At 37.1% G+C, this 23823-nt stretch overlaps 1 pseudogene across 1 annotated transcript in view; it reads right to left on the reverse strand.

Moving 5' to 3' along the window:
• Positions 1-450: 450 nt before the first annotated feature.
• LOC308649437 (methylosome subunit pICln-like) overlaps positions 451-23823 on the reverse strand; it is a 128401-nt pseudogene continuing 105028 nt past the window's right edge. Inside the window, exon 3 of the transcript in view lies at positions 451-1768. The product of the transcript in view is annotated as a methylosome subunit pICln-like (transcript). The remainder of the gene's footprint in view (positions 1769-23823) is intronic.

Raw genomic sequence — 23823 nt, forward strand, 5'->3', positions numbered from 1 at the left:
CAAAACATTGAAAGATATTTAATTAGTTTTCATGTCTTTGAATAAAGAGAGATTTTTCATCTTTTTTCATGATTGAGTCTTTAGTTTAGCTGCTCCCCTGCTTTGTTCTTGGCATGTTCCTGCTTCATTTCAGCAATGTGTACAGACCATTCTTGTTTGCACTAAAGGTTGTCATATGGATTGTTTTGACTGTTTCCATGACATGTAAATGGACAAGGATTTTAAAAAATGTTCTCGGCCCTAAAACAAACCATATTTATTTACACATCTAGGTAACCAGAACTCCTCTTAAACTTTATCACTTGTTCTTCTTCTGGATGAAAAGAGAATATTTTTGTACTTATTTATGAGAGATTGGCAAAATGCCTGTTAGCTCTCTAACCTCCTGTTAAACATTGCTATGGACCTCCACCTGCCCTTTCAGTTACTCATAGTGCTCTTTTTTTTTTATAGAAAATGTAAATTTATTTGTTATGTTATTACAAAGACAAAACAATTATCATTAGAAGTACTTGGAGGACTTTCATTTCAGTTCACTGTTCTGTTACAGAAAACTAACCTAAGAGGGTGGAAATTAAATGATATAACCTAAGAGGCTACACAGGGTAGACTGGTAAAAGAGGGCAGAAGGAGCAGAAGGTAGCTAGAAACATTCTTGTCAGTGGCAGGATCTGTCGCTAGGATATTTCCCAAGAGGCTACTACAGAGGCCTGAATTAATTAATTTGGCCCCCAAATCAGTAAAAGACTCTTGACTCTGTGGAGAATAACAAAGGCTGATCCCTCTGAGATATTTGCCTTTTCTTCCCACACTCCAAGCTCCTGAGCATTTTTACCACAGGCCTGCTACCATACAGATGATTCATACAGCAAAGGCAGGAATTATAGGCTTACTCATAGGGTACCTAACACAAAGTTTTGGGGTAAATGATAAACTATAAGTCCCTTGGATGAATTAATTCACCTTTATTAATAAAGTTCGTAGTTCCTTCTGCTGGTGACAACTTGCTGTCTCAGTATAGTCTGTTTTGAGAAAGAACTAGTTTAAGAGTTTTGGAGAAGGAAAGACTTTCATCAACCCCACTCCAAAGTGGAAGAGGCACCAGGTTCTCTCCTAGTTATAAGCAGAACTTTTAAGCAGCATAAATCATTTTCGGTGATCAACATCCGCATCCTCAAACTGTCCAGCAACTGTTGGTGTGGTCTCCACCTCCATGCCATCTTCATAATCTCTTACTGAATCTTCCGTCCGGACCCCAGCCATGTTATACTGGCTGCTCACAGACTGAGAAAGCATTCCTTCTAATCTCTCCAGTGTAGCTTGCCCTTCTGCTGTTAAATGGGATAATCCTTCTTCATAGGTATAAAATGTAGGAATATCCCCTTGCCCTTGTTCATGTGCTTCCACATCATATTCTTCTCCATCATAATCATCTGAGTCTTCGTCCTCAGGATCTGGATGCAAAGCCTGGCATTCACACATTGCAGTGAACATCACCTCCAAAGCTGATTTATCACTAGGCACAAATCTAAATTCAGTAATAGGTTCAACATCATCATCACTGTCTTAGAGATTCTTTTGATTCTTCTCCAAATTTGGCATTCACCATAACATACAAATGCTCTCGAGGATAAGCATTTAGGTCCCTGGACACCGCATGTTAACTAATGGTGGGGTATTCCAGTGAGTATCCTAATCCAGAACCATCTAACCAAGACAGGTGGCTCGGATGCCATCTCCCTGCTTCACGAGTCTCGGTCCAACCAGGCTAGCTTTGGCAAGGGGACAGAGCCGGATCAGGAGCCGCCACCGCCATATCAGGAACAAGTCACTCATAGTGCTCTTGAACACAGGCTTCCACCTGTCTGTCCACAGCTAGTTGGACAGAACTTCCATCTAGTGGGGCATATTGGCAAATGAGGCTAGAGTCTGAGCAGGGCCTGAGGAGCCTTCAGCTTTTCAGGAAGCGGAGTTCCCTAAGGATCCCTAACAGCTGAGCTCGGAGTAGCAGGAAGGGGAAAATGCCAGGAGAGACCATTCAAAGTTAGTATCATACAGTAAATGTTCCTATCATTTATGTCTGAAAGTTAGAGCTGGTTATGCAGATGTAGCATCCATTTGTATAGAGGGGATAGCTGAAGTTTTCTAGGAAAAAGGCGATTTCAACAAAATCTCAGGCCAACCTTGGGGAGAAGGAAACGGAGTCAGAGATGCGGTAGTGGAGGTCAGTGATGATAGTGACTGAGACAAAGCCCTTAGGTTGAGAAGCCAGTTTCAGTAGCATGTAGGAAACCAAGTCTGATTGTAGTGGGATAAAGAAACAAGCAAATGAATTACAAACAGCCCCTTTGGGAAGTTGTGTGGAAAAGGTGAAGGAGGAGGATGGAATAGTTGATGGAGGTTACCTGGTGGCAGGAAAGCTGAGAAGACTCTTTGCAGCTTTGCATATAGAAGCAGAGAGGGAAAGATCAATAATGAGTAAAAAATAAGGGAAAACCATTGTTAGTAGGGGAAGAAGCACAGGCTTTAGACTCTGATGGTGCTTTCTAGAATCCTGTAACCATATGGTGCTGCTCAGGTTAACTGACCTTCCTGAATGATTTTCTTCATCAGTACAATAAAGACAAAGTCGAGTACAATAGACTGACTTCTACTATGACAGCAGCAAGAGGTAAGATGGTAATGTGTTAGCGGAGGAGAGAATTGTAGGGATTGTCAATGACAGCATATTCACTTTACAAAAAACACCACCCTGAGGGGTGGAGTGACCTGATTCAAGTTATGCAGGTAGTTGGAGAACTAGAATTTGCACCTGGGATTTCTGATTCTTAGTCTTCTGTTCTGTTGCAGCACTGACTGAGAAGAGAAGCCTATAAGAAAAATGCTATCAGTAAAGTTCTTTGCTTGGCTTAAAAATTAAACAGTTAAGTTTGGTTAGGAAGGTATAAAGGGGAGCTGGCTCCAATCCAGTTCATCTGGGAAAGACTCTGGGGATTTTAGCTTTCCATGAATATAACATAAGCCAACAGTACAACCTTCTAAGAAAGGGTGATGTGGGGATGGCTCAAACCAAGAAGGTTGGCCCTCACCGGATGTGCTCTGCCCAGTGCTGCACATCACTTCCATCAGGCCACTCACAACTCCCTGTGGAGGCTGGGATCAGTGAGCAGGGTGTAGTGCTATTTAGACTTTCAGAGAAGTTGAAGGGATATTACTGAGTTCCTGGTTACACCAAGTGAAGATTTTAGGGCCCACTGAAAAGTAAAAACCTACCTAGGACTGAAAGAGTAAAAACTGCCTCAAACTAAAAAGGAAAAAGCAGCCTTTCCTTCCTCAGTTGAGAAGACAGATATAAATAAATCAGCTGCAACATTAACAGGACATTATTTCTCCCAAAGTCAAGTAGTAGCTCTATAAGTCTTAATGGGTCCAGTGTTTGAGAGACTAATGCTTTCCTCTGAATGATGCACCAAGGTCTCCTTTTAAATTCCTACCTCTTCCTGGGGACATCTAATTGCCAAACTAACTTTGCTTAACGATAGTATACAATTCCTAGTAATCCCTGTTTTTCTTAATCTTGCCACAAAAACAGCAGCCAATCCAGAACTGGTTCCTGCTTCCTTTCGATCCTCCTCAGAATCTTTTATAGAACTCCACCTTTAGAAAGGATGCCTCCTTCCTAGGCTCTAGCGGAGCTCCTTGTGCTGGAACATCCTCCCTTGCTGTATCTGGGTTTGTAGGGCTTGTGCTTGGTGGTCTTTGGTTGATTAGCCTTAATAAATTGTTGATGTCGTGGGTCTTATGCACTCTTCCATATCTTTCAGAGACTCTGTACATGAATGTATTAGGATGGCCTATTTGACATGATTCTGGGGGCAATGAATGATCAAGACATTGAGCAGCCTTTTGGAGTACCTGCTAAAGGTTGGTAATGATAGAGTAAGGCTCTGTTACACTAGCTTAAAATTTTTAGATAATGCTTCTGTTTTGTTAGTGGACAATTAGTAATATTCACAATGTTAGCAGCCCCTTTTATTTCTGAAAAGTCCACTTAGAGGGGACATAGTTCAGACAATGTGCCAAGTGTTTCCAGGTACTATTTAATTTAATCTTCATAACGTTCCAAATTTCAGATTGGGAAAGTAAAGTTCTAATGAATTCAAATTATCTAGGTGGTAAGTGGCAGAGTTAGGATTTGAACTTAGTGCTGTTAGCTACTGTTAAGCTTTTCTTTATAGATTTTCAGTAGCTTCCAGCATGGTAAGTTTCGACTGTGGGTTTCCCCACCTCATTTTTGCCTCTTGCACCAGTTAAGTTTCAGACAAATCTTTTAACTTTTGTTAATTGAAAAATGGATCTTCAGTAGGAGAGGTACTTGGTGTTCTTGGGCATCCCTTGCATGGATGGATGCATTTCCAACTCTGATGGAAGCCATTGCTTTCTGAATCTGGCTTCAGTTTTTCAAGATCTTCTCTGATATCTCCATATAGATAGAGTCACCAAAGTAGACCTAGAATTCCTTTGAAGTTTAAGAGATCATTGAACATTACTGCAAGTTTTTATGAAGTTTTCTAAATCTTTATTGCCTTTTTTGTAAATGTCTTGGTTAATTAGAAAAGTGCAGTGGCAGATTGACTTTGGTTTTGTTTCCTTGAAGAGCCTTGAGATTCCAGGCTTCTCAGCTTGGTAGAGCTTAGTTGGCACCAAGTGCAGTTTGTTCTCAGTGAAATTCATGTGGTTATGGCCAGAAAATAATTTCTTTCATGCTTGTGAGACCCCCGAAATAACCAGAACTTTCTTCTCTCTAGGAAATTTTCATTGACTGTGTCAAAAGGCCAGCCAATTACTAATCTATGAGGACTAGGGGATTCATATGGGGTTTTTGCCTATACCTCTTCCCTTCAGGAGCAAGTATTTACTAGAAATGTAACCACCAAGATGGGGCTCCAGCCTTTCTATAGGTTTGGACTCAGGTCACCTTGATCTTTGGCAAAATCTCTTGCCAGTAGTAAAAAGTCTCTGATTAACCTTGTCCTGTCACTGGAATTGAGTGAAAGTTTACCCACTGAAGAAATGATTCCTTTGTGTGGAAATGGAAGAATGTTATCATTTGATAAGTTGAAAAGTTGGAGGGTGGAAAACTAGCTGAGGGAGCCTGAGGGGGAGATGGGACACATTTGATAGCATTTACAATGGCATTCTTGAATATTGTGGGATGATTTCATAGGTGTAATAGGAAAATGTGATATTTATTATAAATATGTTTGGAGTAATAAATGTTTTACAGGAAAACATCCTATTCTTGGCAGGAAATTGTACTTCCTGATCTAAAAGTTCTTTTCTATATCTAATTTATTTGATTGAATCGATGTTTCTGAGTTGTGAGGAAATGTATCTAGACACTACGGCTACAGAAGAAGGGCAAAAGAAGACAAAATATTTCTTTGAAATATATTTCTTAGGAGAAAGCAGCAGAGTCCAGTACAAACAAACAACACATACACATATATACAAGATTTGAAATTGGAAAGATAAAAAAATCAAGCCTCTGCCTTGCTACTGTTGGATAATTTGGATGTTAGATAATTTGCATACTCTCTGAACATTGATTTTCTTATCTATAAAAGTGAGAAAATAATCCTCACTTTATAGGGTTTTTGTTAAGATTGAATAAAAGAACAGAAGAAAAGGGCCTGTGACATACAACAAATGATACTTTAAATTATGATTTAGGTCTTACAAACAGATGGGGCCTCAAAGCCAAAGAATTGGCAGATGAGAACAGAAAAAAATTAACTCTACAACCAAGAATTGCTTTAAAATATAAAACACATTAAAGTTCATGTTAAAGTAAGATGAAGTTTAGTTTAAGCTTTGAACTAACAAAAGGCTGTTTGGAGGGAAATGAGAGGAGAACAAAAGGGAGTCCACACTCTGAGGGAGACTCCCAAGGGCCCTTTGGCTCCACCCTTTGGCAAGAGGAAATACCTGGAGGGATAAGTGAGGAATTCACTAATACACCTGGCTCTGGAGACTCCTTGTTTCCTTTCCCAGACTTTTTAAGAGTCTGGCAATCAAAAGTTTTTCTCTCTTTTTCATAGAGAGGCTTACAAGAGGGTATTCTTAGAGTCCAATTACAGGAATTTGTTTCCATTTACAATTAGCCAGTGATTGCTCAACCAAGGGCAAATAAAGGAGGTTCTAGGAACTCAAAGGGTAATAGCTATGTAACTATGTAACTCTTTCATAAAGATCTTCTCAATGCTCTAGACCGCATTCTAGACCTCGTTCAGGTGATAGTTGATGAGACTGCAATACAGTTCAGATTCATCTAGCCTGTCTACCCTTTAGACTATTTCATTATTGATCCATTTTCCCTCCCTCTCCTATAAAAAAACTATCTCCACTGACTTCAGGCTCAGAGATTTGATCACTTATATCCAAATTATATAACATAGTTAAAGCATCTCTTTAAACATTCTTTGGCTACTCCCTTTTCATGGAACTCTCTTTCCTTTGGATTATGTAAGTTAGGATGATTGCTAATTATTGTGTTTGGATTATTATATTTCTCCATGACTGCATTGTTAAATTTAAGGGCTGAGCTATATCTCTTACTTTTTTTGTGTTTTCCTTAGCATCTATTATTAAAGGTGCTTAATAGCCAATACAGAAATATTAAAATTATAATATTATAGTATGCTGAAGTGAAATAAATTAATTTTTTGAACAATTATGGAAATGATATGCAGAGAGAACAGAAAGTGGCAATTCTCTTTTAATTTTCTCTTGCTGGATTTAAGGGGAAATTGGTTTTAAATTAGTCAAGTATAAAAATGATCTGTTTTTCAAAAGTCTTGTCAAGGAAAGACTACAGAAACTTTCGAAGTCCTCATTCGATATGGTTTATTTTGTTACATGTGTTGTAGCATAAGCTCCTGCTATTTTTTTTTTTTTTTGGTGGTACTGGAGATTGAACCCATGGCTTTGTGCATTTGAGGCAAGCACTCTACCAACTGAGCTAAATCCCCAGCCCACCCTGCTATTCTTATTCCAAAGAAATTATTGCATTATTCAATGAGTGTTGTTGATTTTTTTTTTTTTTTGTTAAGCAACTCATGCTAGACTGCAATACATCCACTAGATGGCAGTCAATTGTTGGATGATGAGAGAACCCGAACATCAGTTATTTTTTGGGATTGGTATATTTCCACTGAGCTGTCTCAGTCAACAGGCCTTGCCAATAACTCCTTAATTTCTATAAAGGTTTTCAACATTAGCTTTCCAGAGATTTTAAAAGTGATTGCAAAACATTCTGTGAAATATACCAGCCAGATAGTTTTCCACTACCACATCTAACCCTAGACCGACCTTTTATTTCTCCTAATTTTCTTAAGCCATAAATGGTGTCCTGACTTAACATGGGAATTAAACTACAACAAGAAAAAAAATGCACTATTCAGAGTAATGGATAAAATCACACAAATTCTTCTTTTATATGAAACCTTCACTTCAATTTTTTTTTTACAAATTATTATTATTTTTTAAACAAAGGAGTGAGATATAATCGTGCCCATCTGTAAGGACTTTCTAAAAGAGCCATATGAACATTGTCTCATTTTGGAATGAGTGTTAGCACGTGCACTTGACATGTCCTGTGGATATTTGATATGATTGCAAACCCGTCAGCAATCTTCATGCACTTACTTCCACAAGCAACCAGACACATGGGTTGGTGTCTATACATCTCAAGGGGCCTTGCTTGGCTCCCTCCACCCCAGTTATGCATACTTTTGTCTTTTTCTACATTTTTCATATGTGGCTTGTTCTCTCGGGATGCTAATAAGATTCGTGGGAGAAATGAAGAGCTCTACTTACATCCTTAAACAAAATAAAGGAGACTATCTATGGGAACTGTGCTGGTCTTGGGCCTCTTTAGAGTCCTATATTTTCCCATCACTGTGAATGAGACCTGAGGTGAATACCACCCAATTAATTTATGGTATTCAGACATGTATCTTGGAATTATTATAGGTCATATTAAAAACAGATTTTATGTCATATCTGTTGATTACAAGCTTTATATTCATTGCCATCAACATTAGTATCCATACTTGGTTTAATTGAAAATGAGAGTCCAAACAACAGCTATGAAATTTAAGACTTTAGTGTGACATGAGTATCAAAGTTTTCATGTCAGATAAATCTTGAATATCCAAAGGATAAATTAATAACACATTCAGTGCATACCTGTGACCTAAGGTTTCTTCCTGGCATGCTGTTGAGTAATAAATGAGGAGTGATGGCTGGGGTTGACAGAACTGCTTGCTAAAGACACCCATACCCTACCATGTCAGCTGTGGGAGATTTAAAATCTATCATCTAAAGATAAAAGCCCAGGATCTTTGAATTGGGCTTTCCATCCTTCCATCCTATACATTAAAAAAATGATATTTGATTATATTTTGTGCATTTAATATTCAATTTAATTTCCATGTTTCCAGTGAATAGTTGTTCTTAATTATCCCTGAAATCTATGCTGTAATATGTAATAGGATTAAAAAAAGGCGATTGCAACTCCTATGCATTTATATATAGACCTAATAAAGAGGCTTTGTCCCATCAGCAACTAATGGTTGTCTTTGGCAGAAACTATTAATTTAGCCTAAGGAATCACTGGGAGAAAAGACATTGAATAAAACTTAATTAATTCTTTAATCAATATTTACCTTGTGCTAATATTGCCCAAACAAAATAGTACCTTGAAGGAAATGAAGAGTTCTACTTGTAGAAATGGAAGGCAGGGAACTCTTGCAACAGATTTCTGTCCTTGCCTTTAAGACTTTTTTGACACCATTAGAAATAATCTCTTTTAAGGTTTTCAGGAAATAGTCCGAGAAGGGCAATAGCTGGGTCAAATGGTGGTTCCATTCCCAGCTTTCCCAGGAATCTCCATACTGCTTTCCAAATTGGCCGCACCCGTTTGCAGTCCCACCAGCAGTGTACAAGAGTACCCTTTTCCCCACATCCTCGCCAGCACTCGTTGTTGTTTGACTTCGTCATGGCTGCCAATCTTACTGGGGTGAGGTGGTATCTTAGGGTGGTTTTGATTTGCATTTCCTTGACTGCTAGAGATGGTGAGCATTTTTTCATGTACTTGTTGATTGATTGTATGTCCTCCTCTGAGAAGTGTCTGTTCAGGTCCTTGGCCCATTTGTTGATTGGGTTGTTTGTTTTCTTATTGTCTAATTTTTTGAGTTCTTTGTATACTCTGGATATTAGGGCTCTATCTGAAGTGTGAGGAGTAAAAATTTGTTCCCATGATGTGGGCTCCCTATTTACCTCTCTTATTGTTTCTCTTGCTGAGAAAAAACTTTTCAGTTTAAGTAAGTCCCATTTGTTGATTCTTGTTATTAACTCTTGTGCTATGGGTGTCCTGTTAAGGAATTTTGAGCCCGTCCCCACAATCTGTAGATCGGAGCCAACTTTTTCTTCTATCAGACGGAGAGTCTCTGATTTGATATCTAGCTCCTTTATCCACTTTGAGTTGACTTTTGTGCATGGCGAGAGTAGGGGATTCAGTTTCATTTTGTTGCATATGGATTTCCAGTTTTCCCAACACCATTTGTTGAAGATGCTATCCTTTCTCCATTGCATGTTTTTAGCTCCTCAATTCACAATTGCTAGACTGTGGAATCAACCCAGATGCCCTTCAATAGATGAATGGATAAAAAAAATGTGGCATTTATACACCATGGAGTATTATGCAGCACTAAAAAATGACAAAATCACGGAATTTGCAGGGAAATGGATGGCACTAGAGCAGATTATGCTTAGTGAAGCTAGCCAATCCCTAAAAAACAAATACCAAATGTCTTCTTTGATATAATGAGAGCAACTAAGAACAGAACAGGGAGGAAGAGCAGGAAGAAAAGATTAACATTAAACAGAGACATGAGGCGGGAGGGAAAGGGAGAAAAAAAGGGAAATCACATGGAAATGGAGGGAGACCCTCATTGTTATACAAAATTATATATAAGAGGTTATGAGGGGAATGGGATAACAAACATGGAGGGAAATGAATTACAGTAGATGGGGTAGAGAGAGAAGATGGGAGGGGAGGGGAGGGGGGATAGTAGAGGATAGGAAAGGTAGCAGAATACAACAGTCACTAATATGGCAGTATGTAAAAATGTGATGTGTAACCGATGTGATTCTGCAATCTGTATTTGGGGTAAAAATGGGAGTTCATAACCCACTTGATTCTAATGTATGAAATATGATTTGTCAAGAGCTTTGTAATGTTGTGAACAACCAATAAAAAAAAAAAGAAATAATCTCACTTTTAAAACTAGCTAGCTTGGTCTCTGCATTGTCTTGCAAAGATTGTCTGGTTTGCAACAAACACTATTTGTTCATGCTGTTCATTCAAAATGTGTTGCCTGCATTTTAGCATAATACCTGATGCTTTACAAGTACTAAATGAATCAACGGAAGCGCTAATCGGTCTTTAAAATGGATCTTGATCCTTTTGCTTATATTTTGATTTTCATTTAAAGTACGTTTTGTTGGGCTGGGGATGTGGCTCAAGTGGTAGCGCGCTCGCCTGCCATGCATGCGGCCCAGGTTCGATCTTCAGCACCACATACAAAGATGTTGTGTCTGCTGAGAACTAAAAAATAAATATTAAAAAAAAATTCTCTCTCTCTTAAAAAAAATAAAGTACGTTCCATATGCAACAAAATGAAATTGAATCCCTTTCTCTCGCCATCCACAAAAATTAACTCAAAATGGATCAGGGAGCTAGGTATCAAATCAGAGACACTGCGTCTGATAGAAGAAAAAGTTGGCTACGATCTACAAATTGTGGGGTCAGGCTCCAAATTCCTCAATAGGACACCCATAGCCCAAGAGTTAACAACAAGAATAAACAAATGGGACTTAATTAAACTAAAAAGTTTTTTCTCAGCAAGAGAAACAATAAAAGAGGTAAATAGAGAGCCTACATCCTGGGAACAAATCTTTACCCCCCACACCTCCGATAGAGCCCTAATATCCAGAATGTACAAAGAACTCAAAAAATTAAACAATAAGATAACAAATAACCCAATTAACAAATGGGCCAAGGACCTCAACAGACACTTCTCAGAGGAGGACATACAATCAATCAACAAGTACATGAAAAAATGCTCACCATCTCTAGCAATCAGAGAAATGCAAATCAAAACCACCCTAAGATACCATCTCACTCCAGTAAGATTGGCAGTCATTATGAAGTCAAACAACAACAAGTGTTGGCGGGGATGTGGGGAAAAGGGTACACTTGTACACTGCTGGTGGGACTGCAAAATGGTGAGGCCAATTTGGAAAGCAGTATGGAGATTCCTGGGAAAGCTGGGAATGGAACCACCATTTGACCCAGCTATCACACTTCTCGGACTATTCCCTGAGGACCTTAAAAGAGCTCACTATAGGGATACGGCTGCATCAATGATTATAGCGGCACAATTCACAATAGCTAGACTGTGGAACCAACCTAGATGCCCTTCAATTGATGAATGGATAAAAAAAATGTGGCATCTATACACAATGGAGTATTATGCAGCACTAAGAAATGACAAAATCATAGAATTTGCAGGGAAATGGATGGCATTAGAGCAGATTATGCTAAGTGAAGCTAGCCAAGCCCTAAAAAACAAATGCCAAATGTCTGCTTTGATATAAAGAGAAAAACTAAGAACAGAACAGGAAGAAAGAGCATGAGGAAAAGACTACAGTAAACAAAGACGAATGGGGGGAGAGAAACGGAGAGAGAAGGGAAAGCATATGGAAATGGTAGGAGACCTTCAAGGATACATAAAATTATAAGAGGTTATGAGGGGCAAGGGGGAGGGAAAAAAAAAAGGGAGAGAATTGAACAACAGCAGGGGAGGTAGAGAGGGAAGATGGGAGGGGAGGGGAGGGGAGGGGGGATAGTAGGGGATAGGAAAGGTAGCAGAATACAACAGTCACTAATATGGCATTATGTAAAAATGCGAATATGTAACAGATGTGATTCTGCAATCTGTATTTGGGGTGAAAATGGGAGTTCAAAGCACAATTTGAGTCTAATGTATGAAAGATGATATATCATGAACTATGTAATGCGATAAATAATCAATAAAAATAAAAAAAAATAAAGTACGTTTTGCTTTGTTTATTTTGTTTATAATTTGAAAACCAATTTTAACTTGGCTAGCAGACTTTTCTGGATGCTCTTCAACCTAATTTAAAATTCTTTTAAAGATAGTTACTTGTGTGATTTTCAGTTTGTTTTTCTGTTTTGCCTACCTAGGAAAAATTGTACCTCCTTAGTTGGCTAAGAGTGTAGTGACTGTGACCATATAATTGGCTGTTTCCAAATCAGGACACTTTTGAGAGTGAAAGGGCATTTAATTAATACTTTTTCTAGAAATGATAGGTGTAAGCTGAAACTGGTCCAGACAATTGGGATATATGATCACTCTACTTAATAGCTCACTTTTGGCCTGGCTTTTTCTTGCACTGTTTGCTCATCTTTGAGGGTAAATAAATGTGGATAACCAGTTCCAGAGTGAGTGATGATCTTGTGAAGGATTATTTTTCTTGCCACCTCATCAGCACGGTGGGTCATTGATGTTTTTCTTCCATTTTAAATTTTTAATTGGTTTATTGATGTACAAAAACTGCACACTTTAACGTGTACATGTTGAAAAGGTTTGACATGTGAACCTGTAAAACTTTCATCATACTCAAGATAATTAACATATATATCTCCCACTCCCTGAAGTCATCTCCCTTCTTATGTCTTCCCCATTCTCACTGATACTTTTTGTCAGTGTATATTATTTTGTATTTTCTAGATTGTGCATGAATGGAATCATATAGTATATATTTTTTTTGGAGTGGGGGTCTGGCTTTTTGGAGGTCTTCCTTGTTGCTTGTATCAGTAGTTCATTTTTGGTGTTGTTGTTGAGCAGTATTCCACTGTATGGAAATGTCAAAGTTTGTTTACCTACATGCCTTTTGATGGTCATATGTTGTTTGCAGTTTTTAGTTATTAGAAATAAAGATGTTATGAACATTTGTGTATAGGTTTTTTTTTTTTTTTTTTTTTTTACAAAAAGGTGCTCTCATTACTTTTGGATAAATACCTGTGACTGGAATGCTGGAATGGCTGGATTGTATGGTAGGTTTATGTTTAACTTTTAAGAAACTGCCAAACTATTTTCCAAAGGAGTGGAACTAGTCTATAGTCCTGCCAGTAATGTCTGTAAGTTCCGTTGCTCCACATTCTTGCCAGTACTTGGTACAGTTCAGTCCTTTAAAAAAAATTATAGACATTATAATAAAATGTGTAGTTATTTTAATTTCTGGTTTTAATTTGCATTTCCCTTACAACTAATGATGTTAAACATCTTTTTGGATGCTTATTTGCCATTCATGTATTACTCTTTGTGAAATGCTTGTTCATTTTTTGTACTTTTATTGGATTGTTTGTTTTTCTTATTATTGTTTTTTAGGAATTTTTAAAAATATATATACTTGGACATTAGTTTTTAACCAGACATGTGAATAGGAAAATATTTCTCCCTGTTTGTGGCTTCTTGTCATTTGCTTAACAATGTCTTTTTAAAAGTAGAAGTTCTTAATTTTGATGAAATGTAACATATCAACTTTTTCTTTCATTTTATATATACATATATTTAGTTGTGGATGGACACAATACCTCTATTTATTTATTTTTATGTGGTGCTGAAGATCAAATCCAGTGCCTTACATGTGTTAGGCAAGTGCTCTACCACTGAGCTACAACTCCAGATCGTTTCTTTCATTTTTTAAAGACTTTTTTCTTGTTATTACATCGAAGAAATCTTCATTATGTAAAGTGAGTGAATAACAGACTTATAACTAAGGTGAAATTAAATGAAATAAAAAATGACAATAGAGAACTGGGATATCCAGTCAACCCTATCTATCTATCTATCTATCTATCTATCTATCTATCTATCTATCTATTTATTTTGGTATCGAATTTCTGAAAGAGTTCATTAGTTAGTATTTTCAATATGTAGCATGATGGATTTTTATTTTCAATATGTAACAAGATGGAGTCTCACTTATTTAAAATGTAAGCTGGTTCAAGGCTCCTTAACTGAAGGCATAACCATGAATGAACTGCCAGATTCTGAAAGCAAACTAAGTTGAAAGCACCTTCATGATAGCTCTCTTTCCAGCCCAGTTATGTTTCTGTGGCTCTTAGGTAAACTGTGACTCCTTGAATTAATCTATGACTCTCTTTTAGGCACTTTCTCTTTTCAAGTAGATATTGTATTTTGCTGAATGACTGGAACATTTTTTCAACTGCTGTGTTTTCTTCTCAGATGCCAGAATTATCTAACATATAAATGTGATCACACCGTGTTTTTATTTATAATTCTCTCACGGATTCTTCTATACCTTTAAAATAAAGTCCAATCTCCTTAATGTGGACAATTAAAGTGACCAAACTATTTTTGTTCCAATGCTTTTATTAATAGCAACTCCATTCTGTTTCTAGAATGTTTGGTTGATAAGTCGTATGGTTGCTCCAGTTATTATATGACCTCACTCTTCTGTACTACATTTATACCAAATTCCTTTCAGTTCTATTTTTTAAATATGAAATCACTCACCACTGATCTTTGGGGCACTCAGCTCTTTCCTCATGAAACACTCACCCTTTTGCCTGACTAGTTCCATTTATTCTGGTATATATCCTTCAGATGTCAGACTGCATTGAAATTGTTCTGCACAGCTTTCCCTGGTATTCCATATTCACTGGTCTATGTGCACAACTACTAAACGCTTTTTGTGAGCAGGAGAATTGTCAGACCCCTTTTCTAATATATCCAGCACTTAGAACAAATAGTTGTCAAGTGCTTACTGATCACAGCATCTGCATATTAAGATCCGGAGGCAATAAAAAGCACCCTTCCTTAATTAAAGAACCTAGAAACCTCTGATCTAGAACAAAAAATGATAGGGCACCTGCTATATTCTAAATAAATGAAAATACAGCCCTTCCAAAGACTGAGTAAAGTGCTCCTCTAATGATCAATGCCCCTGTGTGAGATTTAAATGTTCCGCAGTGTCTTTTGTGAATCCTTGCCTTTCTTTGTGGCATCTATCACTTTGATTCTCACTGCACATCTTGACTCTCAGAATTCAGTTTTTTTTTCCTGTTTAGCCCTAAATATGAAAAAATTCTTTTATTAACTGAGCTGAAAGAGACTGGAATTATTTTCTAATAGATATGCAAAGACCAATGACAGCCCAAAGAAAGGAAAAATCAGGAGAAAATAGCAATGCTACAAAAATTAAGCATGTCAAAAGTAAGGATGTCCTTAAAACATAATTTTTATCTTAAGTATTTGGTAAAGACAGCAGTAAACTGGACTGTGCCTCACATTTCCTTATTCCCTTATCATAAGATAATGACAATATTAAAATCTCAATTCGGTTCCCAAAGTGTCTTATCTGTTCTTATAGAAGCCCTGTTTTTATTTCGTTTCCTCAGTATCTGGAAATATTCAGTTTGGACATCCTACCCAATTAAGGGCAAATATCAACTTCCTTAAGCTAGGAATTTTTCAACTTTTCTTGAGGGTCTTTCTTTCAGACTTGATCTTCGTGTGAAATGAAAGCTACAACCAAGCTGCTGATTGCCAGCACAGAACACTATAAAGCACCATAGGATTGTGCTGACCTTTTAAGTTCTAGGCTTTGGTTCTGTACTTCTGAAATCTGGAGTGACAGCTCATTGAGTCTACAGCATACTTATTTATGAAATGATAATATGCATATAAAGTGTCGTTCAAATTTACCCATTGCATTTAAAAATTATAATAGTGCTTTTGCCATAGTCATAACTTGCATAAAACAAGATTGAAACTAATAATTACACATGACATAATATCTAGATTTTCATTTATTTGATTTGGTTTGTATAACCTGCAGAGGCTGGTAGGCTATTATAAAAGGTTGATCTCAAAATGTGATCTCATTTGCTTCATTCCAGATTTGCAGAATCAGAACTGTGGAGGTGGGACCCACATATCTATGTCTTAGCAAGCCCATCAGGTGAAGTCTTAAACAGTTTTAAATATAAGAAGCACTGTTTTAGAAGAATCATCTCCATTTTAGAATGATATGTACAGAATTGATTACATTCAACTATTAGCTGCTTTGATAAAAGGAAGAACTTTAAATAGCAACCAGCGAAACTTCATCTCTTCCAGCAAATTTCTGTGGGCCCGTTAAACATTTTTCCACTGCCAATAAATTTGGAAGGAATGGAGTGAAGTTCAAGGAGGCAGATTACAATCTCTGAACTAGTGAAAAGTTAAAATTATCCTTGTTGGGATTACAGGGAGAAAAAAAAAATCTCTAAAGCCTGAGCCAAAACTGTAAATGGACAGTGGCAGGGTGCTCCTTGGAATGAAAGGTAGAACAGGCCTTGGCTGTGGGATTGGAGAAAATCTTCCAAGATAGGTTCCAAATGGTGTTAATTCTGTCCATATCTGTCTTTTATTTATGTGGCTTTCATTTGTGACTGGGTCTGCCTTATAGGTGCCCTGTGTTCCAGAGACTGAAGATCAAAAGAATTCACAGGAAGACACTTCTCAGTATATCAGCAATAGATAGCCAAGATATGAAATTCTCCTTTGGTATTGCCATTTTTTTTTTCCTACTAATGAGGAATCTAGGTTTCTCAGAGAAAGAGAAGTAAGGGAAGATACTTTAGGGCAGGTATCTTTAAGGGAAGATATTCTCTTAAAACAACAACAATAACAACTCCTGTGTAAAGGCTTCAACATGCCTTCAAATTATCACTGTTCCTATTATCACTGTTTTTCCATAATTGTTGCAAGGCGCTTGAGTTATAATAAACCCAGGGAGAGTTTCAGCATTGTCTCACTTGCCAAGAGCTTTTAATGGGTTCTTGTTGTATGTATTTTACATAGTCCCACCCTGGTCAAGCCGTTGGCATGTGATGGAGACTCCTCAGAGGCAGCAGATTCCTGAGAAAGTGTAGTGGGTGTCCTGACACAGAATGACCTGGCAGGGGAAAGAGAAACAGACATTTTTTCCACCCTCTGCCTATGGAGTCTCGCCATATCCTGTTTGGGAGAGAGTCATTTTAGCTTCCAAACTTGGTGTTTCATCTGGAAACCAAGTTTTTTTTTTTTTTTGTCTGACTACTTATGTTAGGATTGGTGTGAGGAGTCATCTGGGATCCTATTTTATTGACTTGACTATACTATGTCCATTCCAACATATGTTGCTAGTACCTATGTTTTTTCCCCTTCAAATCTTGGCATTACATTTGGGAATTAGAAAAATGTTAGCTAGTTTTAGAAACAAATCTTTATGATTGCTATATATGAAAAATGCCTGTGGATGTGGGTTTTTTAAAATGGTGCCCTTGAAGCTCCAGACTCATTCTAAGGGCATGCTTGGTAAACATATTATCTCTAACATATCAGCCTGGGCTTCTTCTTGGACTTCTTTATTTTTTTGGCGGGGGGTCGTAATGGGAATTGTACCCAGGGCCTCATGTATGCAAGTGCTCTACCACTGAGATACACTCCCAGTTCTCTTTTGTTTTCTATTTTGAGATGAGGTGTTCCTAAGTTGTTCCTGGGTTTTCCATTTCATTCTAGGATTAAACCATTTTCCTCTTGGAGGGCACTATAGGTCTAGCAGATCTAAATTTACCCATTATGTATTTATTTTTGTTTCTATATTTCAACAGTATAGATAAAATGCACAGTTTAGACCTGTTTTTAAAGTAAAATTTGTTAATTTTTTAAAATTGAAAAATAAAAAAATTGCCTATATATTGTATAATGATGTTTTGTAAGAGATATACATTGTAAATAGCTAAATCAAGTTAACAGATTTATTGTCTCACATGTTTATTATTGTGTTATGATAAGAACACTTAGAATCTTCTCTCTTTGAAAACTTCTGTTTTTATGTCAGTACCATTCAGGTTTGATTACTATAGCTTTGTGGTATAATTTAAAGTCAGTGTGATGCCCTCCAGCTTTGTGTTTTTGGCTTTGTTTTCTCAAAATGGCTTTCAGTATTTAGGGTCATTGTGGTTTCTTTTGAATTCTTTTTCTATCTCTATGAAAAATGTTACTGAAATTTATATAGGGAATGAATTGACACTGTATATTGCTATGGGTAGTATGGATATTTTAATAATATAAATTATCCAGTCTGTGAACATGGGGTACCTTTCCATTTATAATTATCACTTAGTATTCATGGGGAACAGGTTCCAGGACTCCCCATGATACCAAAATCTCTAGATGATGCCCACCTCTTTGATGTAAAATGGCATATAACTTATGCATATTTTAAATGGTTTCTAGATTACTTATAATACCTAATACAATGTAATGCTATATAAACTGTAATTATACTAAGGATAATGTTTAGGGAATAACAACAAGAAATTAGTCTGTACATGTTCAATACAAACACTAATTTTTTTTCCTGAATATTTTTGATGCTTCATTGGTTACCTCAGAATATATGGAAACTGAATATGTCTTCTTCACTTTCTTTCATCAGTGTTTTATAGTTTTCAGTATATATATATTTTTTACTTCCTTGGTTAAATTTATTCCTAAGCATTTCTTGTTTTCAGTAGCTATTGCCAATGAGCTTGTTGCTGTTGTTATCATTTTTTAAAATTTGTTTTTCAGATAGTTGTTGTTAAAGTATAGAAAGATTACTGATTTTTGTATGTTGATTGTGTATCCTAAAAATTATTGAATGTATTCATTAGTTTGAGTGATTTTTTTGGTGGAATTTTTAGGGTTTTCTATATATGAAACCATGTAATTTGCAAACAAGAACAATTTAACTTCTTCTTTACTAATTCAAATGCTTTTTATTTTTTCTTTTGCCTAATTGATCTGGCTGATACCTCCAGTATTACATTGAATAGAAGTAATGAGAGGTGGGCATCCCTGTCATGTTTTTGATTTTAGAGGAAAAGTTTCAGTGGTAGGGCTGTCATCCATAGCCTGTAATGTGAGATACATTTCTTGTGTATTTAATTAGTTAATTTTTTATCATAAAAATATGTTGATTTTTATCAAGCGCTTTTCTTTATCTCTTGAGACAATCATGTTGTTTTCCTACATTATGTTGTGTCAATATGATTTATATCAGACTTAATGATTTGTGTCTGTTGAGCCATCTTGGCATTCATGATAAATTCCACTTAAACAGTGAATGATCCTTATAACAGTGAATGATCCTTGTAATAATGAATGATCCTTATGCTACTGAATTCATTTTGCTAGTTTTTTTTTTTGAGAATTTTTGCATCTATGTTTCTCAAGAGTATTGGCCTTTATAAACCTGATACACTTTAAATAAATCAAATGTTCTGGCACACCAATAAGTAGAAAACAATAGAATCATCTCCAAGTAAATTTGGTGTCAAGTGGGACAAATAGCTATGGTTTCCTGGAATTCTTACCATTCCCAGAACTCCATTTTAAGACCATCAGGTATGATGCAAAATCTTATAGAGCTGTGTATATTGGATTAAGAGGCAGGAGACCTGGTTTCTTCTTGTGGTTGTGTGACCAGTAGGCTAATGTCAACATGAGCAGGGCAATTGCCTCTCTGTGCTTTGGTTTAGTCATTTGGAAACTGATGATTGAATCTCTTAATTTTAACACTCGCACTCAAACGGTCTAGGAATCTTACTAATGCTTTTCAAGGATTGTTAATAAGTTCCATCTCTATGTTACTTTGTCCTTCCCCACTTGAATGCCTCTTTCCAACTCATCAGAGGAACTTGATTGAGGGAAAAGGCAAACCATAAATTAAAAAGAAAGGAAGATCTTGTTAATAGGTTATTCACAAACAGCATCAGTTCCTGCCTCCTCACTGCCGTATTATCAAGAGCTTTACCATCTAGAATCAGATCTATGGAGTTCCAGAGGCAATGGGAACAAAGCCAGGTATCTCCAAGAGCTCCACCCCCTCTATCAGAGGTGGGGAGGGGAAAGTTGTGTGAAGTCTCTAAATCTAGAATGTGCTGGTCTTGAGGGAGGCTCTTGCTTTATCAAGGCACAGCTTTAAATTCTTTGCCTTTCACTCTATTACTTGAGTGTGCCTAGTTATCTGATCATGAACCAAAAGGTCCTGACCTTCTATTAAGTTGTTATTAGTTCCCTGTTTTTTTTTTAAACTACAATAAATGTTAATTTCCAGTCCTTACCCCTTTAGTCACTGATGGAAATCTGATTTCATGGGAAATGGGCCTCAGTAGAACCATGATGTTTTCTCCCAACAGACTAAAATTACTGAATGCACCTTGATGACTTATGCTGTCAGCTTCCTTTTACCATATTGATCCTTGGAATTTGGACACAAGTCTTGATTGATCACAAAGTTTCCATATGCTCTTCTTGTGCACTTTGGACTCTAGATCACCCTTGACTCATAATTCAGGCCCTGGTTTAGTCTTTCAAATGAATGACCATTGAAATTTTTAATTTTCTGCCAATAAACCATATGGAGTTTGACTAACATGAAAATGAACTCCCATGTTAATGACATTTTAGGTTGTTCAGAGAAGTCTTAGTTTTATTTCTTTTCTTTTTTTTGGCATATATTTCCCCTGGAAATCTGAGAATATGAGCATTCTATAAGCAAAATATTTTAAAACTAGAGTTGATCATATCAACAAAAATGCTTATATATTTTTCTTGTCTTTAAGAGGTAATGACCGAATAGCAAATTACCCTGTCAGAGCTAGTAGAGAAATTAATTAGTTGTCCATTTGTAACACTTGGACTTATTCCTGAGTATCTTCATTTGTCCAAAAATAACCCTAAAGATTAATTGCACATTAGAATTAGTACCTACTCTTTTGTATTTTGTAAGTACAATGATAGAAAACACTACTAATTTATTAATTTAGAAAAAAATTGGTACAGTTGAGTGGAAATAAAAGTATTAAGAATCTGTTTTAGGGGCTGAGGTTGTGGCTCAGCGGTAGAGCACTTGCCTCGCATGTATGAGGCACTGGGCTCGATCATTGTGCACATAAAAATAAATTAACAAAATAAAGATATTGTGTCCATTAATAGATTATTAATTAAAATTAAAAAATAAAAAAAAATTAAAAAGAAAAGAATCTGTTTTAGCTGGCAGGGTAATCTGCACATGCCTATAATCCCAGTGGCTCAGGAAGCTGAGTAAGGAGGACTTAGAGTCAGCAATTTAGTGAAACTTACAGAGACCCTGACTCAAAATAAAATATAAAAAAAGAGTTGGAATATGGCTTAGTGGATAAGTGCTCCTGTGTTCAATCCCTGTTACCAAAAAAGAAAAAGAAAAAAAAAAGAAAAAATGTACTCAAGTTATAGTGAGAAAAAAATTATGTACTCAACTTTTAGGAAATATTTATGAATTTGATCAGAAAAAATTCTCATTTTGTGGTAACCGCTGCTCACTGAAAACATGGCAAGTTTGCTACATTGCAATACTGCTGCCTAACAGCTTAGTTGTCAGGTCAAAAGGTATGAGGCAAAAATCACAAGATGTTTTTGAGTATTTGAAAATTCTTAGGGAAGTCATTCTTATTTAAAAGGGGGTAAGTTTTTAAAAAAATAAATATTTCTTTTTTTTTCTATTTGAAAGAATTCTTGGGACATCATTATTTATAATTGCTGTAGCTCTCTGACCCAATGTGGAGGAAACCCAACTTGAGACAGAGACCCCATGTGGTGTGCCAGTAGGACTGTTCCAGAACATGAAGGCTTGCTGGACTTCAGGACTTGGTCTGCAGTAGAATTGATTCAGAGGTTATAGAAGATTGCAGCTGCAAGTGTCCTTTCAGATCATTTAAACCAGACCCGAATTTTAAAGTTGAAGAAATTGAGACTCGGCAGGTTAAAGGAGTTGATCAGGTCCCACATCTTTTTAGCAGAAGTGGTTGTAGAATTTAGGACTTCTAAGTTTCATTTTGATTGTCCTTGTACCAGATGCTGGAAAGGATTAGGACTAAATGAGAAAAACATGAGCTAAAGCATTGCTTTCATCGGTGCCTTTATACAGACTTCTGGTGATGAAGCTGAGCAATGACATTTTAAAGGGATTTTTAACTCAGCCACCTTTCAGTTTATTGCCCTTTTCTGAGATAGGTCTATAGTTAGCCTGTTCCTTGTATTCCCAGTTTAGTATTTTGACCTCCTTTGAATTTTGCACATAATTAAAATAGATGGTTCCTTTGGATTTAGGGGTTGGCTTTTGTTTTCTGTCAGTTTATGGAGACAAGGTCAGATAAAGGAGTTCAAATGAATTATGTAAAGTTTCTGTGAAGAGAGGGATAACTGTCCCACATGCTGAGAAAATGTGCTTCTGTGTTCTGGTTTGGGACTGTGTGTATTTAATTATGCACAGAATGTGCTGCTGGGAGAAACTTTGAATGGATGGACTATGTTGTCAGTATCAGCAATAGTGGTGCTTTGAATCTGAGGCCTAGCAAGAGGCTCAGGAAGGCAGCCAGAGGGAAGTGAGCACCTCATGGGCCTCTAGAGGGCAGTGAAAACTTAGAAGTCAGAGGTCAAGATCTGCGTGTGAGACCACAAGGAATGAGCAGTACTGAATGTCCTCTTATCCACTCTTCTTGGAGTTCTCTACGTGCATAAGAATAACTCACTGTGCTATGTGCTGGTATTTTTTTTCAAGCCTGGATGTCTTGGACTCATTTTGGAGTTTTAATCTTTGTGATGTAGAGAAAAGGACACCAAAGTATTAGCTGGTCTGGAATCTTGTTCTCTGTCTGCCAGGGTTGTTTACTTCAGAGGTTTAAAGAGGTTTGTCAAGATGTCTTGGTAAACCTCTTCTGCCATGGCCACCAGGTCAGAATCCTCTTGCAGGATTGCTTCCTGGCAGCGTCACCCTGCTTAGCTAGTCACCAATATACCTGGTTAGCAGAAATTCTTAGTGAGGGTATAACTGGTTGGCAACATCAATAATTCTTGACCTTGGATTATTGACCCTCGTTATGGGTTGTATTGTGCCATTCTTCAAATGTACATGTTGAATTTCTAGTTTGCACTATCTTTTTTTTTTTTTTTTCAGAGTAGAGATTAGAAGTTTATTAAAGGACAGCAGAAAAGACTTCTCCCGGAGGAAGAAGGGGACCCAAGAGGTGGAATCCGTGGAAGTGCGGTTGTTTCCCCTTCTTATAGTTTTGGGGATGGAATGTAGGTTGGAAGGCCCGAGGGGTGGGACACTTCTTTGTGATGGGCTATCTTTAAGTTTGCTGGGGGCTGTTCATTAACACTTCTTTGAGGTGGACTTTGGCCTAGGGCCTTTTCGGGACTTCATTAACATTCCATGAGTTGTCCTGTGTTTTCCCTGAGTCATTCCCAGCATGGCCTCCATTTTAGATTTTACTCAGTATTAGACCCGATTTACCTAACTACACTGACTACCTAACTTTAAATCTGGCTTCATTCCCCCCTTTAATTTGGGAACTCCTTACTGCTGTAAGGAAAGGGGGCGAAGAAGATCTTTCTGGCTTCTTCAGGCTGACAAAAGGGGCGATGTTGGGGCAAGCAGTTTGGAGTCCCCCTTTAAAAATCGGGTCTATCGAGTAGTCTAAGATAGAAGTCTGATTGAGAAGTAATAGACTGGAAGGCCATCTGCGTGATGGGTGGTCTATAAGAGAAACAAGAATTCATTAGTACTGGAACCATATTGATGTAGCAATAA

Source organism: Spermophilus citellus (assembly GCF_964194105.1).
Source record: "Spermophilus citellus genome assembly, chromosome: 5".
NCBI lineage: Eukaryota > Metazoa > Chordata > Mammalia > Rodentia > Sciuridae > Spermophilus > Spermophilus citellus.